This window comes from Melospiza melodia, chromosome Z (genome assembly GCF_035770615.1).
Source record: "Melospiza melodia melodia isolate bMelMel2 chromosome Z, bMelMel2.pri, whole genome shotgun sequence".
In the NCBI taxonomy this organism is placed as follows: Eukaryota; Metazoa; Chordata; class Aves; order Passeriformes; family Passerellidae; genus Melospiza; species Melospiza melodia.
Genome location: NC_086226.1, coordinates 70741480 through 70766885, shown reverse-complemented (window position 1 = coordinate 70766885; position 25406 = coordinate 70741480). Strand labels below are relative to the sequence as shown.

At 38.4% G+C, this 25406-nt stretch overlaps 1 long non-coding RNA gene across 2 annotated transcripts; it reads right to left on the bottom strand.

The window, feature by feature from the left end:
* Positions 1-947: 947 nt before the first annotated feature.
* LOC134432083 (uncharacterized) lies at positions 948-24866 on the bottom strand. 2 transcript variants are annotated; one of them, XR_010031216.1, is made up of 3 exons: positions 24806-24866; positions 3244-3322; positions 948-2353 (listed from the first exon to the last, which is right to left on the bottom strand). It is a non-coding gene; the product is annotated as an uncharacterized LOC134432083 (long non-coding RNA). The 2 variants fall into 2 exon arrangements; XR_010031215.1 differs by lacking the exon at positions 24806-24866 and adding an exon at positions 8852-16225.
* Positions 24867-25406: the final 540 nt, after the last annotated feature.

Genomic DNA, 25406 nt, shown 5'->3' with positions numbered 1-25406 from the left:
TTAAATGAAATCATGTATCGACCTTGATCATCAAATGTGATTATTGGTGCTAGGTTCATACACTTTTAAAGTACCTTCACTATATAAAGCTGAAATTTTGCCAATTTGTTTCTTAAACCTTCCTCACTGAAAAGGAAATCAGAGGGTAAATAATCTAGAGAGGGAAAAAATTATTTTTTACCTTGCATCAAATCAAACACAAGAAGTTACAATTATGTGCAATTATGAAACCTAAGCTGTACATAGCATGTGTAAAAGTGATTAATTAAAGGCCTGTATGTTGCTGTACCAAGAAAAGCCCACACAATTAGATATCAATTTGCCTTTACACAAAGAGTGCCTGATATACAATCTTCTATTTTCCTCTTTTCTCCCACGTAGCCTTAGCTTAAGATTGAAAGCATGCACAGAGTGGACAATTTTGTTTTGTGTTCGATGGTGACTTTTGGGTAATTTGCACACTGTACTGTCGATTAATATATTAAACAAACAACACCAATCAACAGAAGTTTACAATGAAACAGTGGTAGAAATCATGTTTTGGAAATTAAGAAAGCTGCTTCATCTGGAAATTAGTCATAGTCAAAGTCTGGAAGGAAAATATTATGGATCAAAAGGGTTTTTAAATTCAGGTGCTTTCGCTGTAACTTAAAACCCCTCCTGTAAACTCACAGCAAGGCAAGTATCATAATGTAAATAATTAATTTGGTTGGAAAGAAAACTGCTACTAAATTATTTTAAATCACCTGGAGAAAATCCATCTTGAAAAGATGGATTTAAGAAATAATCTTAAAGACTTTAAGAAATAATCTTAAAGTCACTGGAAAATTCTTCTGGCCTCTCCAAATTCCCCTGAGTCTGTTGTGTAGAACACAAAAATATGAAACTCTCCTAGAAGAAAGGTTTCCTTACAGTCTACACAGCCAGCAACAATTTGTGCAGTTTTATTCAAATTACAGTAATTTTCACAGTTCAGTTGATTTTATGCATAGACAAGGATCCTGATTAAAATGCCATGTCTTTCCTGTCTTTACTTGGCAATGGCTTGACTTGTTGCTCCTTGTTTGCTTTTTTCCCTCGCTGTTTTACAAGGTCTACTGCAGTTACATCTTTTAACTCTTTCTCTTGATGTTTGTCTTGCTTATGTTTATCTTCTGTTTGCATTTCATTTTTGGGTTTCCCTTTAATTTTAAATTCCTTTTCATTTTTTTGAAGTTGGGTTTCTTGAGGATATGTATTCCCTTGGACTGCTTCAACTTTGAAAAACTTCCAGCTTCATCACTGAAATTGTCCTCTTGAAATGCATCATAATCTTCCATTCTTTTTTTCTTTCCTCTTAAACTTTCCTTTCCTCTTCTCATGCTCCTTTTCATCATCAGATACTACATCTGGAGGCTCATACAAGCAGTTGTGAGGTGGTGAAAGCTCAATGGTGCTGTTCAATGCAGGGAGTTTTATAGGACTGATTTTTTCAGAGCTGGAAGCATGAGCAAGACTTTCACTGTGTCTTACCTGACAGTGTTCACTAAGGCTGCTAGTGGGAAGCAGGAAGCACTAGGACATTCTGGTCCCTGACTTCAAAGTCAAATCTTCTGCTACCTGTCAGCGACACCATTGGGGTCCCTCTTGATGGCACAGCAGCTCCCCCTCAGCCTCACATGTGGGGTTTTGTCTCACACCCCTTCCTGCCTCCTCCATCTGGCCACAAGGACGGTGAGGGGCCCTGGGGTGAAGCCGTGTGAGGAGTGGCTGAGGTCCCTTGGTGTGTTCGGCCTGATGGACACTGAGGGGAGGCCTCACTGCAGGTGCAGCTTCCTTGTGAGGGGAAGAGGAGGGGCAGGCACTGATCCCTGCTCTGTGGTGACAGGGACAGGACACAAGGGAACGGCCTGAAGTTGTGTCAGGGGAGGTTTAGGTTGGATGTCAGGAAAAGTTCCTCACCCAGAGGGTGGCTGGAACAGGCTCCCCTAGGAACTGGTCACTGCACCAACCTGACAGAGCTCAAGAGGCATTTGGACAATACTTTCAGGCACACAATGAGGTTCTTGGGGATGGTCCTGTGCAGGACCAGGAGCTGGGCTTGATGATCCAACTCAGTGGATTCTGTGATAATTTCTGCCAATTTCACCTCTTTATTTTCTTTTTAGACTCCTATTCAAACTGTGTATAATACTGCCACTGGATGTGTGGATCATACTTTCTAAATGTTTTGTAATAGCTTGAAGCCACCATCAACTGAAGGGCAATTTACATTAATTTCATGTAGCAGTAGGGAGGAAACCTCCTTTGTGTGCAATCCATAGAGACAGGTTCTCAACAGGTCTGACTTCTTCCATTTAAAGCAGAACACATCCTGCAGAGAAAATTCTGAACACATTAATCATTGCTTCTGACAAAATTTTTTCAACTATATTAAACATTAGAAATTAAAATTTCCCCATCAGTCTTCTAAAGTCACTGCTTTTTTAGCAATAAGGAATTATGGTTCATGGTTTTCTATTTAAAAAAATAATCTATAAAACCAAATTCTTTTTACACGGATGGTTTGGTTGAGTTGGATACTCAGTACTCTGAACTCTCAAAAAAGATGCATGTTCACTTCTAACACACAGCCCTCACTGCCTTGCAATTGAAATACTGGCAGACCTCTGCAGAAATTAATCACAGACTTTTTACATTCTGAAAACTGTAGTCTTCTAATTTTCCTCTTTTTTCGTGCACAGTCATTATGTTGCAGGATAATAAGGGTAATAAGTCAAACCATCTTTATTTTTGAATTTTTACATTAACTAACTTTTAGAGGAATATCATCCTGAATGACAAATAAGCAAGACCTATTTTACTTTGAAAAAACCCTATAAATGTTGAAAATAAAGGTAAATACTGATTTCTAGGGAAAAGAAATAGAAGAAAAAACTTGTAGAAAGTGGCAAAAATTTTCAAAGTACCCAAAAGAATTTAAAACATAAAATAGATCAAGATTTTGCATCACAATTTCTGTCTGAAAGAGAAAGAAAATAGTACCCTGAGGCATTTCACGTGCCTTTTGGAGAGCAGAAGATACATGCTGTGAAATCCTTTTCTCTTGAAAATTTCCTTGAAAAATTGTGTGCTTCCCATATTTCATAATTCATTTTAAATTGATCATGAACCTTCCTGCATAACTGGGAAACACACATTTTTTATTTTAATCTGTGAATGGCTTCTATTTCCATTTGAGTAAAGCCAGTAAAGAACAATTACCTGGTTACCATTGCAAAGAACATCTTCTTTATTCTTCAGCAGTCTGACTCTGAACTTAAGTCTTCTCTGTGAAAATAATCTTTGAAGATATAAGTGAACATTTGATTTTAGTTATACAATTATTTCAATTGCAGCAGAAAGTGGCTGCAATTTACTGAGCCAAAGTGAAGATATGATTTGTGAGGTATAGTTTTAAAAAGACACAACAGGAATTATACTATAGTCACAGATGTTAGTAGTAAATATTTAAGTAAGGAAAAAGCAAATTCTGCTTCCTGCCTTGTATTAAATGACGTTGCTCTAACAAGGGTACCAAACTAACTCTGAATAAACTAGTAGAGAAAATTTCCAAAGAATTAAGATCGATACAATTTTTTTCCTTTTATATAGTCCTCCATAACTTTGCAAAAGCAGCAGGGTAGATGACAAGACTGTGGCAACATGACTGTGAGCAGAGACTTAAATTTGTACCCTGCAAACATCAAAATGATACATGGGCCTGAGGCATCCTCAGACAACACGCTCACTATAAACATCTCAGCTAGAAGTTAAATACATTATCTAGTATATCTATCTTTGACACTTTCTTGAGATTTTAATAAAATATGTAGAAATAATTTAAATCTGCATTTGTATCACAGCACTTCATAAATAGGAGATCTGGAACAAAACATTCACTGGGAGCTACAGGCCTAATGTAAGCTGCTGCCAAATTATTTCACCAGTCTGAAGCTTTAGGCGAACAGTTACAAATCTTGTGGAGGCTGAAAGGCAACAACAAATTTGTCACAACACAGACATGACCTTTCTAGCAGGACATGATCTCAATGGCATCCATAGGAATAGATATGCTATATGTATTAAACTATAGTTAAAATATTATGACATAACCATTGCTGTCCTTATCTCATGTCCTTATATCATGTTTTCCAGGTCATCTCGGAAGTGTAAAACATGGACAATTATTTGAATCAAAATATATGGCAAAGTCTTGCTAAAACAATCCCTTATTAAAAAAGTGAACTCAAAGTCTGGCAGTTAGACATTAATAACATTTAGGTTATTAAATGACAGATTTTCAGTTCAAGCTCATTTCTCTTTTTAATGCAATCTAATGACTTGATGCTCATTCTTGTTCCTTTCTTGCGTAAGTTTTGCATCTGCTAATGCTAATAAATATTGCATTCATTTACAACAATAAATGCATCTTAGTGGATTAATTTACCCTCTGTTGAGGTATTTCCAAGTGGATGATTCCTACCAGTAATGAAATTGCTACATGGCATGCAGTGTTGGGGAAGGCCTTGACAAAAATGACAGCCTGAAGTAGTGTACCCTTTCATCAGATAAGTATGTGGTTAAATTTAAGAATGCAGCTCAAAGAGCTAACTTAATTATTTTTGGCATCTGCAAAATTCAAAAGGGGTACGACGCTCTTAAGTTCCCTTCTACACAGTCACCACACAAAACTCAGCTTTGCTGAGTTTTCTTTGTTCGTCATGTTTTTGTGTAATAAATCGTATGAAATTAATCTGCCTCTAGTTGCTAAAAACAAATCCTAAAAATTTTCAAATGCAGAGAATAGTCATCTCTATGAATAGATGGTATAGTAGATAATATAGATAGATATACCAGATAATAACAAAGATAGATATACTAGATAATAACATATAGCTAGTATATATGTAGGCATTAAGGCATCAGATTTCTCATAGAATTGTATTTAAGGTAGCAATAGTGTGCTTTGCTATACCTCATTGTGTCGTTAGGGTTGTTTTTGAAGTTTGCAGTCTTCCATCATCCAAATATGGCACATAAAATCCATAAATGTCACCAAAGAACTGCACTCAGATAGGCAGGAATGGTGGTCTGTGCAAGGTATGTGTTCTGTGGTTCATTTCCTTTAATAATATTTTGCTTCTTGGTCTCCATCTACAACATATGGAAGTCCTAACTCTGCACATACAAGTGCAGGAATATCAGTCCATTGCTTTTACTGAATTTCTGGATGCATTCAGTTGCTGAAAAATCAAGGGTTTATAAAGGTACTTCTATCTGTTGTATGAAATGCCTATGGGAAAAACCTTTGAGAGTCATGAAAAAAATAACATATATATATGAAATACTAATTATTAAATAATCATATTGGTATTTTTTTCAAAAATAAACAAGGACAGCCTTAAATTTCTAAATGTCTTTCATAACACAGCAGAAAGGTTTTGACCAAGAATCCTTGTTCTCTTTGTACTTCTGTGAGAAATATTATCTGGCAGACCCAAGAAACAATCATGCCCTGACATTTGAACAGGGTCTCTGGGCTTCAAGCTATGCCTCTGAAATTCTTAGTTATCTTTAACCTATATATCATCTGTGTGACTTATCACTATACACAGTTTAGAGCTGGTACATATTCCTCTAGATACCATTGTTTAATTATAGGGTGTATAGGCATTTATAGTTTTCCTACAATATTAACATATTGTAGGAAAACTATAAACGCCTATACACCCTACAATTAAATATTGTAGGAATATTGTAGGAAAACTATAAATACTCTTTTGGAAAGGGACCATGGAAGTCTTCAAGTCATTCTGTGTGTAAAAGCAGGGCTTTGAATTTACTGGTTTAGTGCATTGTCTATTTTTGCTGATGAATTGAAATTACCATAAATATTACCATAAGTATTGCCATAAATAAAATATAACAAAACCAAGACTCCAGAGATGAAAATTACCAAAAAAACTCAGAGAATACCTTTTGCACCTGTACATGGCTCTGCACAGTTTGTTACCCAGTATTCTGGGATTTTTTTTGGTTTTGAATATCTACCATTTTTATTGGGACTGCATTCCACATGCATAGTGATGAATTGTCATCAGCTATCCCTTGTACGTCTCATACAGCCTTTTTCATTTGAACTATTATTTTTGAATTATGTTTCTCTATACTGTTCTAATTTTATGTCCATTTTCGCAAGCTAAAAATTTCTCAGATAAGCAGATACGGGAAAAGTTTGCCCATGAGAATAGTGAAAAAAACCCTTATTTTTAAAATGCCTTGGGGCACAGATTCTTTTTGCATTTGTGGTTATCAGTGGCAAGTGTGGTGGGATGCTACCCACAGCTGAGTTCCTATGTAATATTGCAGTACAAATTAAAAATTACCTAATAAAAGTACAAGTGTGTAAGAAAAACTTTCAAAGTGGATGGGTATGTTACATAATGTAGGAATTTTCCACTAAAAGGATTTTTAAGTTTTATTGGGGAGGTTTGACATTAGTGAGCAGAGCTCAACCTACGGTATGCACAGCAGAATTATAGCAGAGGCTGTGTATGTCTTGGTGTTATTATCCTAACTGTTCAGCTGCAGTGCACAGAAGCCTACTCAGTGATGCTTGACTGGTGAAACAAAAAGTGGGCATGGAGAATTCCCAAAGTTCTAAATTCTTAATTAAAAATCTGAGAGGTTTTTATTTTAAAGTAAACTGTTTACCCAGTTCCATGGTAACTTCTATAATTTGCTAGTAAATATAAATTCACTATTTTCATGTGTTATCTTTTATAAAACCTGAATGGTTATAATTAATAAGTGGTTGTCCTATATATAACTTACTTGAATATCTCTGTATTTTTAGAGTTAACGGTTATACTTTGACTCAGCAGTGATTCAGCTGAATGATTCCTTTGGAACAATAATGAACATATATATCAGGCATATTTAATGTGCTATTTTTTATGATACACTTATATTTAAAAAAAAACCAAAACAACAAACCACAACAGTATGCTAGGGATAAATGTGTTGCACTTTTTAATTTCTGGATAAAATGAAACTTTATTACCATTTGATCTCTGAGAAAAATTATAGACAATTATTCTTCTGTAGTTCTTTTCACTAGTCACATCCAGAAAAGTACATAATAGCATCTAACAATTCCTATTACAATGCTAGATTTACTGCAAAACTTCTACAGTAGTTTCAGTGTAAACATGGTTGTGATGGCTTTTCCTGGTCCTACAATCAGGAGCCAGACACAATTAGGTGACAAAATGCGATTATCTTTATAAAGGTTCTTTTATGGTACACAACATGCGGAAATACACACAGAGAACGTGCCAAAGATGCACACCATAACATAAAGCAGGCACAACTTTATATGTTTAGCAAGTTAGCATAACTGACAAAGATCCCCAATTAGAGACACGAGTGATGAGGTTATTCCCCTTTGGTTCAACTCTTCTCCAAAACTCTCCCTTTAGATACTAACTAAACTTTGTTTATGAAAAAGTGTCTCTAGAAGCTGTTTTAACCTTGGTTCCCAGAGGAAGCAAGATTAATATTGGAGGGTTTAGGAATGTGTTTTGCCTTTCTGCCTAAGAGAGTAGGTGAAATGCTAGCTGTGAATCTATGTGGTTATACAATAATAGGTTACAGAACTACAAATATATATAAAAATATATATAAAAACAAAATGGCAGAAGTCAGTTTGGCATCAGTTGGACAGAATCAAATGGTGAACTATAAGATTAAAAGATATGGATAATCTGTCCCTCCAAGTATCTTCTTAGGAGGTTATTGAATAATAATTAAAATGATACCTGAGCACTTACAAAAAACTACGAAACTCCAGTGGGAATGCACCAGAGGCATCCAGGACCAAGAGGACACAAAGTGAGTTCAAGCACAATTTCCTAATCAAATAAATAGGTTCCATTCCCTGTCAAATCTGTCATTTCCAGTCATAATGTGCTTGAGACTAGAATGGATAAGGAACCAGAATCCCCCTCCACAATACTTGCCTAAGAGAGAGGCTAACTGGTGATAGAATTAGAGCTCAGATCCTCTTAAACCAACAAAATTGTTCTGACAAGTTCTGACACTCTGACAAGTGTCTAATGTTCACTTGTGCCACCTAACAACCTGGACTATTAGATACACACATAACATGGTTTGCTATGTTTGTAGCTGTCAAACACGAAGCGAACTCCTTTCTTTCAACAGAAATTAAATTATATGTATCTTTGCCAAATCTGGCTTTCTTTTAGTGTGGTACCCTGCTCAATACAAAGCACAGATAGGACATCTCCTTTTTAGCTCAGGTCTGGCTTGCTGCAGCTACTACGGCTCTGCCGCCTCGGCAGTGCAGCCTCCATCGGGAGGCTGGGAATCCCACTGGAACCAGCAGTGGGTTTTAGTATCCCCTACAAAGGAAGGCCTAGCTGAAGTGTGTAAGGAGAGAGACATGGATTTGTTTTGTAACACAAAGGATTTATTAGGGTCCCTCAGGTGAGAAAGAGAGAAAGAAATGGGAAAAATATTAAAGTCAGGTGTCTTATAGTTACTACAAGCAGAAAAGTATCCTTTAAGTGAAAAATAGTGATGTGAGGTTTAGGGTAATCAAAATGTAAGTAAAACATTAGTGAACAAGTAAAACACTTAAGAAATTTATGTCCCTCAAAGAAACATCCCACATATGAAATCTCTGTCTTTTTAACCTCCCTGAACTGAGCTTTTTACAGCAAAATGAACAGTAGTTCTATGAAAAACAGTAGGCTATGTCCCCATAACACAAGTGTAACCTTTTGAACAGGATTTATTAATGAAATACCTTGAAACAGTTCTCATTTGGGAATTGGAGCAAAGCAGTGCAAAACGTCCATCAGACCATGCCTGTGCAATAGAAATCATTCAGCAGCAGCATCGAGGGCGGTGTGGCACAGAGTGCAGGCTCTTTCTCACTTCTCTCCCGTTCAGCCAAGGAGGGTGCAGCCTGCTCGCGCTGCAGCGTTTCAGTGGCATGGCAGAGTGCAGCACCCTGCCTCTCTGCTACCAGCTAGCACTTGGCAGGATACAGGCGTACGTTAAAGCACTTCCTCTCATCAAGGGCACAGCTAAGTTGAAATAGCAGTTTTTAGTAACGTAAGAAAAAGTCTTCCAAAAAAAAAGACTTTTTCAATATCTGGCTCATCCGTCGTTTTTTCTCTCTTCTCAATGACGAATGAAGGACAGCTGGGCTTTTTCTGCACTAAATAATTTAAATCTCCAGGTGATTTGTAAAGAAAGTTTTATTGTGAAGGTTTTCAGATAATCTTTCTTTAGAACTGAATTTGTTATCATCCATAGTATTGTTTTTTAAATTTCCTGAGCATAAAGTAATATGATCAATCTCAAAATCTCTTTTTTAATTACAATAAATAATGATTCAAGTATTCTAGTGTTAGATTAGAAATTAATTTTGAGTAAAAATGATGCAGTTTTTTTCATTTTTTACATATACAATATAGTCTTGGAATTTATATGTGGTATTTGACCAATGGTTGTTTTTCAGTTAATTCAATTCAGTCCTCATCAGCTTCTACAATGAACGCTTATAAACCTTGAATACCTGTAATGTCCTTAGAAATGTATCACCTGTTGTCTCCACTCTGATAAACAGGGTACAAAGAAATTGCTCCAATTTACCTTATTTTACCTTAATTTGTCTAATTTTTTATCTATCTATATATCTATATCCCTCTCACCATGGTCTTAGTGGCAAGTATATTTCTGGCAGAAGGGATGACAGTCAAGCACCTATATATTCAAGTAATTGCTTGCAATCAGAAGAGGCAGAAAGGGCCAGGATACAGCTGCTCATGAGTGAAAACAACGCTGAATAAGCTCTAACTAATCACAGAGACTAGACTTTGCTTTTTTCCTTATCCTACATCCATGAGGGTAAATCAGGGGCAAATGCAAGGATTAGTCTGCGACAGCAATTTTTACCAATGCATGAATATCTAGAGTCCAATCAAAGTACAAACACACTTCTGTTTGAGTGAATGGCTAAAAATTATAATTAATGCCCTTTATTTTACCACTGTAAGTGTAAAGCATGTTTTTACATCTAGAGATATAGAACTGTTCAGCACAGCTGTATCACACTAAAGTACTCTGGAGGAGGAAATGACCTCATACACTTCTGTTATGTCACATTTAGGCCTCTACTATGATACTGTGCAGAAAAAAAAGTACCTTCCTTTCTTATGGAAATTATGAAATTTGAGATTCAGAACCTTAATGCGCCTTATGTCTATTTAAAATAATTCTTAACTTCTATTAGTTGCAGTTAAGGAATGTGCTTATTTCTAGAAGCACCTGGTTAACTATGATTGATCTGCACAGCTCTCGTGTTTTCAGTGTCTGAGTGAGATACTTCTCAAATATCTTTGTTCCTTTTTCTCAGGTGGGTAAAAGAACTTTATTCGGAGTCTATAGTATCTTTATAAAACTCTCTCTTGATATATTGAATTATTGTTTGCATCCTAAGCAGCAAAAGTCTGACAGATGGAAACTTGATTTATAGTCATAATTTCTGAGAATAAAGTAGTTAAGAAAAAGATGCCTTTTATTCCCCTGCTATTTCAAAATTCAAAGACCAAAAATACCTGATTTTTTAATCTGTTATGGGAAAGGGAGGTTATGGTTTGTTTCAAAAATAAATGTGTGAATAAAATTTTTTGAAAAATACATTCCTTTGACCCAATAGAGAATAAAACACTTTTTGCTCTTTCCTAGTTATTTACCCTACTGGGGTAGATAGGATAATCAAAATACTATGTGCTATAAGGACAGGAGAGGCTTAGTGTTTTCGGCATAAAAAATTCTTTAAATAGGATATTTGATAATTGAGTCTTTTCAAGACTCCCATGCCTGCCCTTGAACTTGCTATAGGAGCACAACTATTCTTTGTATTGAAATACACGTTGGAGGTCTTTGGGGTTTTCATGTGAATGCAGAGAATACTGGATGAAGAGTAAACAATCTCCATAGACAGCCATCTGAATATTTTGAGGGATTGTGATTGCGTGTCTGGAGCCTGTGGTGCACGTACTGCTGAGCAGAGCCAGCCTGTGCCCCTCAGCCTGCTGAGATAAGTCACTGTAGGAGACAGAGCTCAGCCAGCAGGCAGTGGGGCTCGTGCTTTCCTCCAAGTAACAAGTAGCCATGGCTATGTACAGGAATTGTCCTTAAATGCTGTAGAAATGAGATTTTGGCGCCAACAAAAATAGTTGTAGATGTGACATAGTCTTGAAGAGGAAATGAAGAAGCTATGCTGTGAACTTCTGTTAAGTATGAAGATAAACTTTAATGGCAAATTGCTAAACGGCTCCTATCACAAAAAAACCCCACAGCCATGCTGAGATTTCCAGCATGGAAGTGGCATAGTTATTTTCCCAGTAGAAATGACCTCAGAAAAAAATGGGATTTAGTCTACTGCGGAAAATGTATGTGGAATAGTTTAATGCCAGTCTTGCAGGACAAGTCTTGTTGGGTGTTCCAGAGAGTCTTTCTGAGGTTGGTATGGCATTGACTTCTAGAATAACAATCTCTCTCTTAGTCTTTTCTTTAAAAATGTTGGGGACATTAGTCTCAGCTTTACCTGGGGCTTAATTAGTCATAGACTATTCATTCTCTTTCCAGCATACAAAGCTAAAGCTTCAAATTCACTTCCTTCCTTCCTTCCTTCCTTCCTTCAGGATGTTGCATTTAAAAAAAAGAAAAAAATTGGTCCTCCTGCTATTTTGTCATGTTACTTGGAATGCAAAATAAAATGACTGTTGACTTTTCTCTCATGACTTCCTCTTGTATTAAGGATTTCTTTGAACTCCCTGGTGACATCAAACCAGCAACAGAATACTGGTTATGTAGCAATGGGTTTCCTAAGCCTATTCAATTTTTTCCCAATTTATGCTATGGCTGTTAAACACACCAAAGACTAAGTCCTTGAAAAAAAAAAGAGATCAAAAGATAGTAACTTTAGGAAAAAGATTTTAGGAGTAATTTAATTATTACCCCAGTAATGCGAATCTTTTTAGTAGTAGTACTTAAGTAGTGCTCTGTGCAACCTAATTTTAAATCCCAAACACAAGATAACAAATTCCTCTTTTACTGCTGTATGAATTGGGATATGCCCACCATCAGTTATTACTCCTATGGTGCAATGCTTCACTGTATAAAGAAAAATAATAAATATGGGAATCTCATCATATTTGAAGGGAAACTTCTGCCTATCAATGATATGCAGAAACATGCTATCTTTTCCATAGGTCACCTTGTGCTAGAACTCAGCTACAGTCTTCTCAGTTTCTCAAAATTAGTAGTAGTACTACTAGTAATGTCCTGAAGAGGAGACACAATACTGAGTGATGTAGGCTGTGGTTTGGGCCATCCTTTCAGAGATGCTGGCGCCTTGCAGCAGCACAGGACTCCTCTCTGTCCTGAATCTTGCAATCTCTGCAGCTCTTAGACCTTCCTTGAGTTTTCTGTATCTGCCTTTCCAGTCATTCCCTACTCAAAGCAGCTGGATGCTTTTGTTTCTCCTCATTTCTGACCTGAGCTCTGCCTGGCTGCAGCCACTGGAGGGTCCCAGTTATTGGCTGTGCTCACGTTGCTCACAACTTGCATGAAGGTACAGAGAAAAGGAAACTGCTCTGTGGGCAGCTTGAGCCTTTCTAGTAAACAAGGGGAGCAGAAGAAGGAGGTGCAAGGTGTTAGCCATGTATGAGTGTTTCACACATAGCACTGCCTGCAAGCTGAGAACTAGGTTAAAAACTGAAATGCTGAAAAATATGCTGACAGCAGCTAAATCTATGAGGAGGAGGAGTCTGCATGAATGAGAGGGGATATGGAGGAGGAGAGAGCAAGGTAGAGGTGACTCTGGCCAAAGCATGTGACTTAACCTGTGGGACAAGACAGATGAGGGCTTAGATAGTGTTTTCTCCATTCTGTCTCCGTGTCTGAGCACTGAGTCCTGAACTCTTCCCTGCAGCAGCTGCCAAGGAAATGACAGTGCAAAACAGAAACCTGGGTGCTTCTGAGTTTTGTTACAGTAGCACTCTCTTTAAAAGGGTGGAAGGAAAATGGTAGAGAAATATTTTTTTAGCAGTGTGGTTGGCTCTGAAGCCTGCACCCTATCTCAATATCTGCTTTATCAGAGAGATATTTAAGGATCAACAGTTCTTTCTTATTTTTCTGTTAGATCAACTTTGTCCAAAGTTCTTGTTAAACTTGTCCTTTAAACTTGTCCTTTTGCTTTTCCTTCTTATTTGCTCCAGTTTGCCTCTATTTCCCTATAAGGGAATATCCTAGAAATAAATGCTCTGCTTTACATATAGCCATCATAAATCTGCTTAGATGGAATTTGTGACTTCCTTTTCCTCTGTATAGAAATGGAAACTGTGCTGCTCCTTTTTTAATAACCCATGGTCTTGTGCTTGCATGCACTTGCAATTTACTATTACTGATACAATAAATCTTTTAGCTGCTTAACCGCTCGGATTGCCCTGACTTTTCAACATCTTTTCCCTGCACCTTATCAAGAAAAGTGTTCTTATTATGAGTAGCAAGGAAAACAATTTCATGCCTGTAGTCTTTTTAATTTATGGAATTTCTTATTCTTCTTCCACTATTTCTTGGGCTCCAGCTTGTTAAGTCTTCCAGAACTATCCAGAAATAGCATTACTATTTTGAAATTAGTATTTCTGCCTTCCCAGTTTTTACAGATAGAGTTTGACTAAAGACGTCAAAAATTTGAGACAAACATCAGAACAATTTCTTCACTGATCTGTCTCTAGAACTTCCAGCAGTCTTTATGTGAGAATGAAGGCCGTATTGTTTTTAAAAAGTAAATAAAATACCTTTATGTCCCATCCTCCTTTGTACTCCTTGTTTCTTTGTGGTGAAGACTTCTTAGCTCAGTAATTTTGCTCAGAATTTACCTTTCTTAGATATTTATATGGTCTCAGAGTTTAATCTTCTTTTTAAGTAGCCAAAGGTAAGGATCCTAAAGTTCTTAATGGATATTCATGAGCATTTGCTATTGCTTATGGATTTAAACAAAACCTTAAAGAAATCTTATTCTGTGGTGATACCAACAATTTGAATAGTTTTGTTTCATCAGGAATCTGTTTCTCTGCAGTGTCATCCTACACATCAGCCAAGATATGGAGTCTTTATGAATTCCAGGTAGGAACAAAACAACACAAGGTTTTTATAACAAAGCTATGAGGTGTGATATTGAATGGGGTCAGTATGTGAGCTGCTGTGTCAGTAGACAAGGTAAGAGTTACAGAGTTTTATAATAGGACCTTGTGATGGTTTTTGGGCTGGTGTCATAACAAAAGGAAATATTGGCTCACTAGGTCATCAAGGTGATGCTTCTAAGCATCTCTCTAAGAAAGGGTTTAATGAGAAAAACCCTTTCTTAGAGAGGGTTTAAACACATGAGAAAACAGGGCTGCAAGAACTGTGGAAAAACTCTGCTAGGCTCTATGTGAGAACTTTAAATAGCAAGACAACTTCTTTTTGAGATCTCTGAAATCCACAACAAAGAGTGGTGGCATGGATGGGGTGGAAAGAATTATACGTGCACAGGTGTATGGCCTTAAGTAATCAGTTAAGCCAGATGACACAGTCAGGGATGGAAAAGAAAAAAATTCATCACATATGCCTTATGAAACAGCAAATTTGAAGTGAAGTAAAATTTAAGTTATCCTGTTACTCAGGTAGACGGCGTCGGGGATAGGAAGTGTAAGGGGCAGAAGGGAAGCTGAGCGAAGAGGAAAGTGACTTGGAGCTGTAGCCTGAGGAACCGTCATCTCCTGTTGGCTGCGCCCTATGGCTAATACAAGTCTCTCAGGCAAGTGTCCAATGCAAAGGGATGCCCAAAGCCCTTCAGGAACACATAGGAACAGTTTTCAAGATCTTAATTCATGGCTGCAGAGCCAGCTTGCACAAGTGAAGATCTGAAAGTGTTGAAGACCTGTAAGCTTACAAGAGTAGGTGTTGAGAAGCATTAGTATACCTTTCAAATAAGCATCATCATCTGTGGGACCATCTAGCTCCTTCTGTGCTTCCCTTGCATCTTTGAAAATGTGAATGGAAAAAGGAATATCTTTTCATTTTGGGTGCTGGCATATTTCTGATATGTTCATTTTATGGCTGTGCACAAAGGTCAAGATGGCATTTCTCAGATCTTCCTGCAAGCCCTGTATGACTGTTGAGCAAAGAGGATGAACACTACAATTTCAGCACTTATACGGTGGGTCCTAAGTTTCAGTGCTGCTGTTTCCTAACCTGTGCCCTATGGTGATTTAAAGGCAATTCAACTTTGTGGATAGAAATAATAATGTGGTACAAGGTAAATAAAAGGAAAAGTATCTTTTGTTCTGGAGAGTCCTGCATCACCCACCTAGCCCCCTGCCTTCCTGAATGAAGAGATAGGAAAAATAATTTTCTTTATTTCATGTTCATTGAAATATCAAAATGAAACTGTATCATAGCCATTTCTCCCAAAATAATGCACAATAATTTCAATAACTTACTGAATAAATAAAACCAAAAAATGTTGGCTCACAGAACTGTTCCATAATTGAGTTGTTTACTGTGATATAAAACAGAATAGAAGTCATAGAGGGGCAATCAGTTCTGGGCTGAATACTTTGGAAAAGCTGGCTAGTATCACTTTCTGCTGTGCTTAGCTTGGTTTTCAAGTAATACCAGTCCTGAGACTTCTCATTATTCTATGAGACAAGATCAGTGGTACTGGTGAGTTGGTTGGCATGGAAAGAAGAGTAACCCAGTAATAGATGAAAATGAAACATTGGAAAACAGCAAAAAAATGTTTGAGCATTGTGAGAAAATTTCTAGAAGCACTAAATGAACACTTATAGGTGAAGAGACCTACTTAGAGCTGAATTGTGCTGTGGGATTTGAATGGTGCTCATTTTCAGGCTACAGCACTGGAAAAATAGACATTTCAGGTACCCAAATTAGTATTTGCCTTCATGATACCTGAATTTACAGTATGTTGAATGTCATAACATCCAAAGGGAAATTGTCATCAGAGAGGTTAAAAACTGTCATAAATAATCAGTATGCTGTAGGAAAAATCCAGAATTTCATTGTTCTCTATGAAAAAAAATAAATGGGAACCATGTAATTATTCTTGTCTCTAAGTGACTGTCAGTTTCCAATTAGAGAGGAAAAAGTTTTCATGCAAAAATATTTTGTTATCTGCCTAACTAGAAAAAATTAACTTTACATAGTCTACTACTACTACTGTAAGTAGTGTGAAATGCTAATTTACTGAGAACTTCTAATAAAAAGAGATAATCTCCCCTGAGACTTCTGGAAGATAGATTAAAAAGAGCAACAGAAGGACACACTCTCAAAGCTTAAAATAGCTGAAATAAAATGAGCACCACTGCTTAACTCTGGGGTACAAGAGATTGAAAATCTAGGATTTTCACACTCCTAAGAGCCAGGAGCAAGTGTTGAGGGTGTTAAGAAGGTTGGCAGGACTATTGCCTGCACCAGCCCACATACAGACCCATCACATCCCAACAAAGAGAGTGATGTAGGGCTGCTCAGTGTGATCAGGGATGGCCAAGGGATCTGTGGCCACCACAGCTGCACCGGAGGAGGCTCCAGGCACAGCCAGGAAGCCGAGCCAGCAAGCCAAAGATGGCCAGGGTCTGCCTAAGCTGTCATGCAGCTCCCAAGCTAGGAAGGTAGAGGTGGTCAGCAAGTCATTGCACAGCTCACTCTTCTTTCTCTCTTGGAAAACACAGTGTTTTCCCAGCAGTTCCATTCAAGGTTGCACCATGGTAGGGATGACCTTGAATGCAGGCATGCAAACACTTGTGGCAGAGGGGGACAGCATTTGAGACATTGACTTTAACAGTGGCAGGCCATAAAGTTATGGTTAGGTTCTTCTCAGTATAAATAACAATCTTGTGTTAACTAATGTTAAAGCAGAAGGCTCAAGAAAAAAGAACGGGTACAGTTACAAAAGCAAAAACCAGTGGAGAGATATTGAAGATGTTAGACTTGTTTATCTCCCAATAATTTTGCATGTGCTACACATGGAACAGAACTTACTCATGAGTGTAAGGTTCATTACCTTATAAACATCTCTTCCATTTTTGACTGCTGCTTCCACAATCATAAAACAGGATGGGATCACTACAAACTCAAGTCACTCATGGATGAAAATCTGAATTGGGCATGGCATGGGACCACAATTCTGTAGAACTTGTCAAATAATGTGGTAAAGAAAACAGAACAGGCAAAGCCCCGTCTTTCATTTATTAGCCAGGATAAAACTAGCCCAAAGCCTGCTTATGCAAAATTGACATTTTGGGAGAATGCAATCAATGCACAATGGTTTATACCACAGCAGGACTGTGCACTTCATGGCTGCAACTTCTTCTGGTCCTTCCCTGGCAGTTCAAGAGCTAAAGGCACTGTATTCCTAGCGTTGCAATGTAAATACCTTTGTTATCCATGGATTCAATGCCACCAGAATCTCATCTAGATCGTCTCACTCAAACCTAATGTTTACATATTAATTCTATCCCATCTTGAAAGAGAAAATGTATTGACTCTTGTGCAAATGGGAAGTGTATTTAGAAAACAATTGGAATTTTTTTTTCATAAAGTTATAAAATGAACGGCCGCTAGCTCACTAGTGTGAATCTGTTTTTAAAGAACACATTGCTTGTATTATTTTTTTAAATGCTCTCTGAATTATGTAAGACTGCAAAACTCTTTGGAGTCCTTAATCTAAAAGGATGATGCAGGATGATTTCCTGCTGTGATCCGTGAACCTAACATAACCTGTTTGTCTTTACAGTGATGACTGAATCTTAGTGTGAAAAATACCTTGTATTTGAGTTACTCTTAAACACTTTATGTAAGCTGCAAGCAATGTAGCATGCAATACTAAAGACACCTCTCAGAGTGGAGTGGAAGGCTGAACTCATAATCTAAGAAGTCTTCAAGCAGAAGCCCAGGCCCAGAAAATACTTGTTAATTTTCATATGCCTGAAAGTAGTGAGCAGGAAATATCCTGCAATGCTAAGTTCATCTATGCTGGCATTTATATCCCTGTGGTGGTTCTTGCCTTCCCGCCCCTTTCCAGGCTGCAGCGTGATCTGAGAAATCTTGTTAGGCCTTGAAAACAGCACTTGGGCTCAGCTCTTTCCAAGTTTTTTAGAAACATTGTCTGTCCCCAGGAATTGCTAACAAGCTCCTGTTTTCCTTATGACAAGCCTTGGAAAATATTCCTCTCGCCTGAATGGCACAATGTTCCTGTTTTCACACTTTCAAAGGAAGTGCAAACCCAAACTGTGGCTGCGATGTAAACATTGTCCTGACTGAAGTCCACTCTCTTGAGACCCTATAAACAGCTGTCCAAGGTGGAGCCCTTTGAGCTCTCCTGGACCACAGAGGGCCTGTGACCAGCAGTGTGGGACTCTCAGAGACAGCAAAGCCTCAGGTTCTCTGTACTTGGAGGATTGCTGAAACGTGACATGTCCTGGGTCTATACTCACTCCTCAAGGCCTGATCCTTCTGTTGGGAGATGCAAAAGCATCCAAAGTGAGAATTTCATTGACCTCTGAGGGGAATTTTTCAGAGATTACCTTGCCTGCACTGTCTATTTCTGCCTGTGCAGATGCCCCTGTGCGTATGCTACAGCAAATCTGAGAGAAATGCTGCTTTCTTAGATGCTTAAGTACCTTGGATATCAAACAAACTTAGGCCTCTAAGTAAGGCTAAGTTATAGTTATAAACTTACATAAATGCTGCTAAGTGTTGTTTTTCCTCTAAATTGTTAAACATAAGTTATAAGCCAAACTAGGTGTTGCTGAGTGTCCTTCTGTTAAGTTGTGAAGTTAGATGTTGTATTCACATTGCTGTACAATTATATTTCCTGAGCCTCGTACCTTCTCTCGATGGTTTTCCCATGGCAGATCTTCCCAGCAGTGGTGTTGCTGCTTCTCGGTCAGGGCTCCTCTCCCCGGGGCTCCTCTCCAGGCTCTCCCTGACCACCCCGCCCCTTTTATCTCAGCTACCTGCATGGGCTACAGCTGCTGCCCAATCAAGGACATCACAGCTGCAGCCCATTTACAATGACTAGAACCAGGGCGGGGTCACTAATACAATAGAGAGATCTTCAACTGCCATACATACAATACATAAGTTAACTCAGGCCCCCAGATACACATTCACTCAGCCCCCTACATTTCCCCCTTTACTTTTACTTACTTTACAATTACAATATGTATATCTGTCCCAGCTCCCAGGCTGCCACAGCTCGCAGCTGTCTTTTCTTCTGTTCCAGCTCTCAGGCTGCCACAGCTCGCAGCTGTCCTATCTTCTGTCCCAGCTCTCTGGCTGCCACAGCTCGCAGCTGTCTAGTCCCAGCTCTCTGGCTGCTACAGCTCATACATAGAATATATACATATTCCCCCTTTTTTTTCCCTTTTTTTTTCTTTTTTTTTTTTTTTTTTTTTTTTTTCTTTTTTTTTCTTTTTTTTACTTTTTTTTTTTTTTTTTTTTTTTTCTTTTTTTTTTTTTTCTCTTTACTTCTAGCAACTTTATAACTACAATACACATATTTATTTTAGCTCTCAAGCTGCTACAGCTCGCAGCTGTCTTTAAACACACACACAAATCCCTAGATGTTCTATATTTTAGAGTCCCAGCTCTCAGCTGTCCTGAATACATACTTTACAGTCCCAGCTCTCGGCTGTCCTTTCTTCTGGAGTCTCAGCTCTCGGCTGTCCTTTCTTCTGTCCCAGCTCTCTGGCTGCCACAGCTCGCAGCTGTCTTTACTTCTCGAGTCCCAGCTCTCTGCTGTCCTTTCTTCTGTCCCAGCTCTCTGGCTGCCACAGCTCGCAGCTGTCCTATCTTCTGTCCCAGCTCTCAGCTGTCCTTTCTTCTGGAGTCCCAGCTCTCTGCTGTCCTATCTTCTGTCCCAGCTCTCTGGCTGCCACAGCTCGCAGCTGTCCTATCTTCTGTCCCAGCTCTCTGGCTGCCACAGCTTGCAGCTGTCCGGGGGATTCCATACCTTCTTTCCTTGGCTGCATGTTCGAATCACGTCGGGGTCACCAGAATGTTGTATTCATGTTGTTATATAATTATATTTCCTGAGCCTCGTACCTTCTCTCGATGGTTTTCCCATGGCAGATCTTCCCAGCAGTGGTGTTGCTGCTTCTCGGTCAGGGCTCCTCTCCCCGGGGCTCCTCTCCAGGCTCTCCCTGACCACCCCGCCCCTTTTATCTCAGCTACCTGCATGGGCTACAGCTGCTGCCCAATCAAGGACATCACAGCTGCAGCCCATTTACAATGACTAGAACCAGGGCGGGGTCACTAATACAATAGAGAGATCTTCAACTGCCATACATACAATACATAAGTTAACTCAGGCCCCCAGATACACATTCACTCAGCCCCCTACAGTTAGACATTGAAGTAATTGTTATAACTTAGGTTAAATGCTATGAAGTGTTATTCCTCTGTTAGATTGTTAAGCTATAAATTAAGTTATAAGCAAATTTGTGTGTCTGTTAAGTGTTTTTCCTATGTCAAATTGCTAGGCTTAAGGTATAAATTAAGTTAAAGTACTTCTAAGTTTGAGTGTTGTTAAGCTTTTGGGCCGTGTTCCTTTTTATCCTTGCCTGCACTGTCTTTTGACACACACATGCACACGCACACCCCTACATAGTTATCAGCTAACTTCTGTTTGATTGGGTATTGTTTGGCTTTTTGTTACTCACTTTCCCTTGTGCCTTAGCTGCCCTGTTAGTAGTAGAGTGAATCTTGCCAACAATCTCCTTGTCACTTCAGCGCTTAAATATAAAATCTGATGTTGTCCTTTGTCGCTTAAATATAAAATCTGATGTTTGCTCATTCCCTTACCAATGATTTTTTCAAAACAATCTCAAACATTCTACTTTGTAACAACTTCTAATCCTAGCTCTGGACCTGTGCAGTCTAGTATGGGAAAAGACAAATGTTTGGATATCAAGTCACCTCAGTTTTTAACACCTGAACATCTGGGAGGTCTATAAGCAATTCTAAACATTTTTTCAGCACAGAATAGAAGATGAACTGGGAAAAGATCAGCACTAATCTCTGGAAGGGGCGAATCTGTACCAGAGAGTGCAGACCAGCAAGCTGTTTATATAGAGGTATATGGTAAGGACCTAAGCCTTGGGCTTGTTTCCTGTTAATTTGATGAAACTAAAGGCATGGGGCCTGCCTTTACCTGTCTCCTAGGGGATTTTGTTCTTAAAAGGCAATAGTAGTTTCTCACAGAAATAACAATAGTAAACAATAGCAAAGGAGAAGATTAGTGAGTATGCCAAAAAACAAGCAGAAACTATATATATAGGGATGGAAAAAAGTGGGTCTGAGTTGGTTTTTCATTTTGTTTTTCTTTTTCATTTGTTGCTTTTTCTGCTTTGTTTTTGGTCTTTTTTTAAACTTTTTTTTTTTCCTGCTGGGGAAGAAGATTGATTGTGTCAGATTTCATGGTTAAAGGTTATATCTTCAAGGAAAAAGATATATATCTACTTTATTTGCACATTGAAATCCTTCTCCTACAAGCTTACAGGTGTCTGACTCCTTTTGGCATTTCTTTCCACATGTGTTCTATTCTGACCAGATATATAGACTCTCAGTGGTTCTGAGTTATTTCATGCATTATTGATGGAATCTGTCTGTAGAAAGTTAGGGAAAAAATGCCCCAGCATTGCCCCAGTAGTTTGCTCTCTGAAACCACATTCTACACTGAAGAAAAAAACAAAACCAAGACCAAGCAAAAATACACAAACAATAACAACATAAAAACTACAATTTAAAAATCCCTGGCTTTTATTTCTCTCCTTTATGCAAAAGCATAAGTTCAGGGAGGGAAAAGTAATTCTTAGATGATTGTTTCCTTCAGACTTTTCGTGCTATATTCAACTACACTTTATTTGCATGTTGAATAAACTTTATCAATAGTTTTAATTCTAGTTGTTATTTTTCTTGCCTTTTTATGAAAGTTTTGGGACTAACTAAAGTGAGGAAAGGCAATGCTTTAATATAGTAGACTGATAGTGTTTTATTTAATTCTGCAGCTACTCAATTAACCACAGATTGCAACAAAGGTTCCCAGAATGAGTTTGCGAAGACTATGTAACAATTGTGCTCAGCAATATTAAAAATCATATTAATTCTATGGTTACTGTCTTGGATTTTTTTGATGGATCTGATCTTGAATTTCTGAATTTCTATAAAGCTGAAATATGCAGTCCTGAAAAATCCTCATGACTACTTGGAAACATATTCAAGAAGCCAATTTTTAGCTATAAGGGTTTGAGCCAGAAGCAATGCCAAAGTCACTTGCTCTGTAATCACTGTGATGCTTTAAAATCACCTGCAGAGTAACTATTGCTTATCAAAGAATAATTAATAACTAGTGGCCAGTCGTGGTCGATATAGCATGTGGAAGAGGTGATGGCAGTGGTGAGGAAAGGCGGTTTTGATTCATTTTTTCAGCAGTGTGGTGGATACCTTTTAGAGCAATTCACAGAAAAGGCAGGTCAGAGTATGCTATGAGAGTAGATGAGATGATTTTGTTAAAGGAAAATGGATATGATGATGTGGGAAGCAATATAGAAATGATCAGACTAAGGACAGCTTTTAATAACGCTGGATAAGGTGCAGTAGTGACAGACCACAGAATCCAGTGCTGCTGGCAGCTGAATTCCTGTCTATATAGATCAGATTTTTAAAACAGAATCTTGCCCAAAACATGTGGAAAATTTAAATATATGACAGAACTGGATTGTAACATGTGTGCTATTAAATCCTAACAACTGTTTTCTTCTGGAATGCAAGCATGAGTGTGGTAGGACAACTCACTGTTTATACATGAGGAGATGCACTGTTTGAAAATTTAGCATTGCATGGTAAAAGTTTCTATTCCAGATGGAAATTAGAGTAAAATAGAAGGTTTAATTTGAAATATGAGATAGCTCAGAGTAGCTGCATTTATATGCCAGCAAATTGCAGAAATTTGTGTTTTGTAAAATACAGTGCACATTTTTAATAAGCGAAAAACAAAATGTTTGCTATGCAAAAATATTTTGCTACATAGTTCACACGCTAAAATGATACATGGCAACTTGCTTAAGAAACTCCCACCAACTGGTAATGTAATATTATGTATTTCTAAAGATTTTTTTAGTTTTTTAAAGAAATAATTCCCACCATCTTAATACAGACATTGGGTGAAAGAAGAGGAATGATGGTTTTCTATTCCTCCTATTCAGCAAAAAACCCATTTCTTCATATCACAACAAAAAGGTAAAGAACCCATGTCCCAGATAACATTTGATTTTTCTCTTGTGCTATATGAAAGTGAACAGCAAAGCAGCAAATGCCTGATCAAAATCAACAGCACATGGAAAGTGTTCCAGATTAACCTAACCCTCCTTCCTAGACAAACCTCAGAAGCTGAAGAAATGAAAGTCCCCAAATGGGCACTTAATTCACTGGAATGATTGCAAGCATTTCTCAGCGAGTGTTTTCAGAGATTTCTGACATGTTCTGAAAACAGAACTGAAATTACAATAATTTGATGCCTAGGGGCTGCAGTGCTGCAGAGCTGAACAAATATGTAAGAAGGAGTACCCCTTCCCCAAAGCAGATAAAATTTGTGAATTATACATCCTCCAATATGCCCTGATTTCTGGTTTTCAGCACCCCTGGAATCCCACGCAGACTGCACAGGATGATTGGCATGCGGTTTTACAGGGTGAGTGAGAAGATATATACGCTCTTCATGGATTTCCCCACCTGCCACCCCTGCTCAAACATGAGCAAATTCCGAGGGAATTCATCAGGCTTTTCTGCTTTCTGCCCCTGGCACACTGGCTTAGCCTTGTGAAAGAAAACAGGCAGGGAGGGCAGGAGAGCAGCTGCTCAGGAGGTTTGGGGGTGGGCAAAAAGCAGAAAATCAACTGCGGAAGGGGTAGCCTAGTGCATCCTCCAGACAAGTTTGTGACACTAATACTGGATATACCTCTGGTTCAAAAGTTGTTTCGTTTTTAAGACAGTCTTTGTCAGGGAGCAGCTGCTGAGAAAGGCAGGAAATGTGGGAAAGAGGGAGAAAGAGAAAGAGGGAAATGAAAAAGAGGGAAATGTGCATCTGCACAACGGCTCAAGCAAGGACCAAGGAGCAACACCCTGAGATTTACTGTATCTCCTGAGCCAAGGGGTGAGGGGTGCTCCAAGAGTCACCACACAGCTCTTTCTCACAAAAAAATTGTTTACACCCAAGACTGCACTGTGGCAGAGCCAACCAGAGGCACAGGCAACTAAACCCTGAAAAGCAGCATGGAACATTGCAGTGTCCCCTCCTCACAGGGCCCTGGCATCCTACAGCATTTTAAAAATACTTGTCTCAGTTAATTTATGAATTTAAATGGCTCTAGGCTTGTGGAACTATTAATATGATATTTCATGGATTCTCCTTCATAATCATCTTTCCACCAAGTGGATTTCAGATTATGAACCAGGAAAATACTGCAAATAGCAATGTATCAGGCAGGCTATTAAAGTTGATTTCTTTCAAATGTTCAGTTATGAAGTAAGCAGAACAAAACAATGTTATGAAATTACATTCTCAAAAGAAAATTACAACTGTAACTGCAGAAAGTATTAGAAATGGAAAACTCTTAACCTTGTCTTGGTTGACTGCCTTGATCCCAGTATAACATGCCACCAGTGCAGATGTGATTCCCTCTCCCCATTCCTGTTGAGTCTGTTCTCCAGTTCCAAGAATTAACGTGGCAGCCGCACAGTCTTCCTCCGAAACTTCCCCTTTCATACCTCCTTCTGGCACTACTTATTCCAGCAAGCCAAACAACAGAAAGGGAAGAAACAGAGCAGCTGCAGTGATGGGGGTGGAGGCTTTATGGGTGTATGTGAAAGAGGCAACACTTTCCCTTGGCCCTAATGGTGTGCTATCGTATTAACTCAGTTTGGTACCATGTGAGTTTGGGACACCCACATCGGCTGAAAAGTGCAATATTGTGAGAACTGAGTGTGAAATGCTGTGAATTGTTCAGATGAGACATCTTGTAAACGGAGAAAACACCTCTCAAGTTATACTCAAAGGATCTTGACAGTTCCCAGGGGTGAACTTGAGACCATCTTTTAGTTTCCTCTCTCCTCCCCTCCCTTTTCCACCTCATGGAGTACCAAAACGACCAAGAAAGTAGAAAAGTCAGTGTTTAGAAGCATGCTAAACAGACTGCTCTGCGTTTGTAGGGATGAACTCA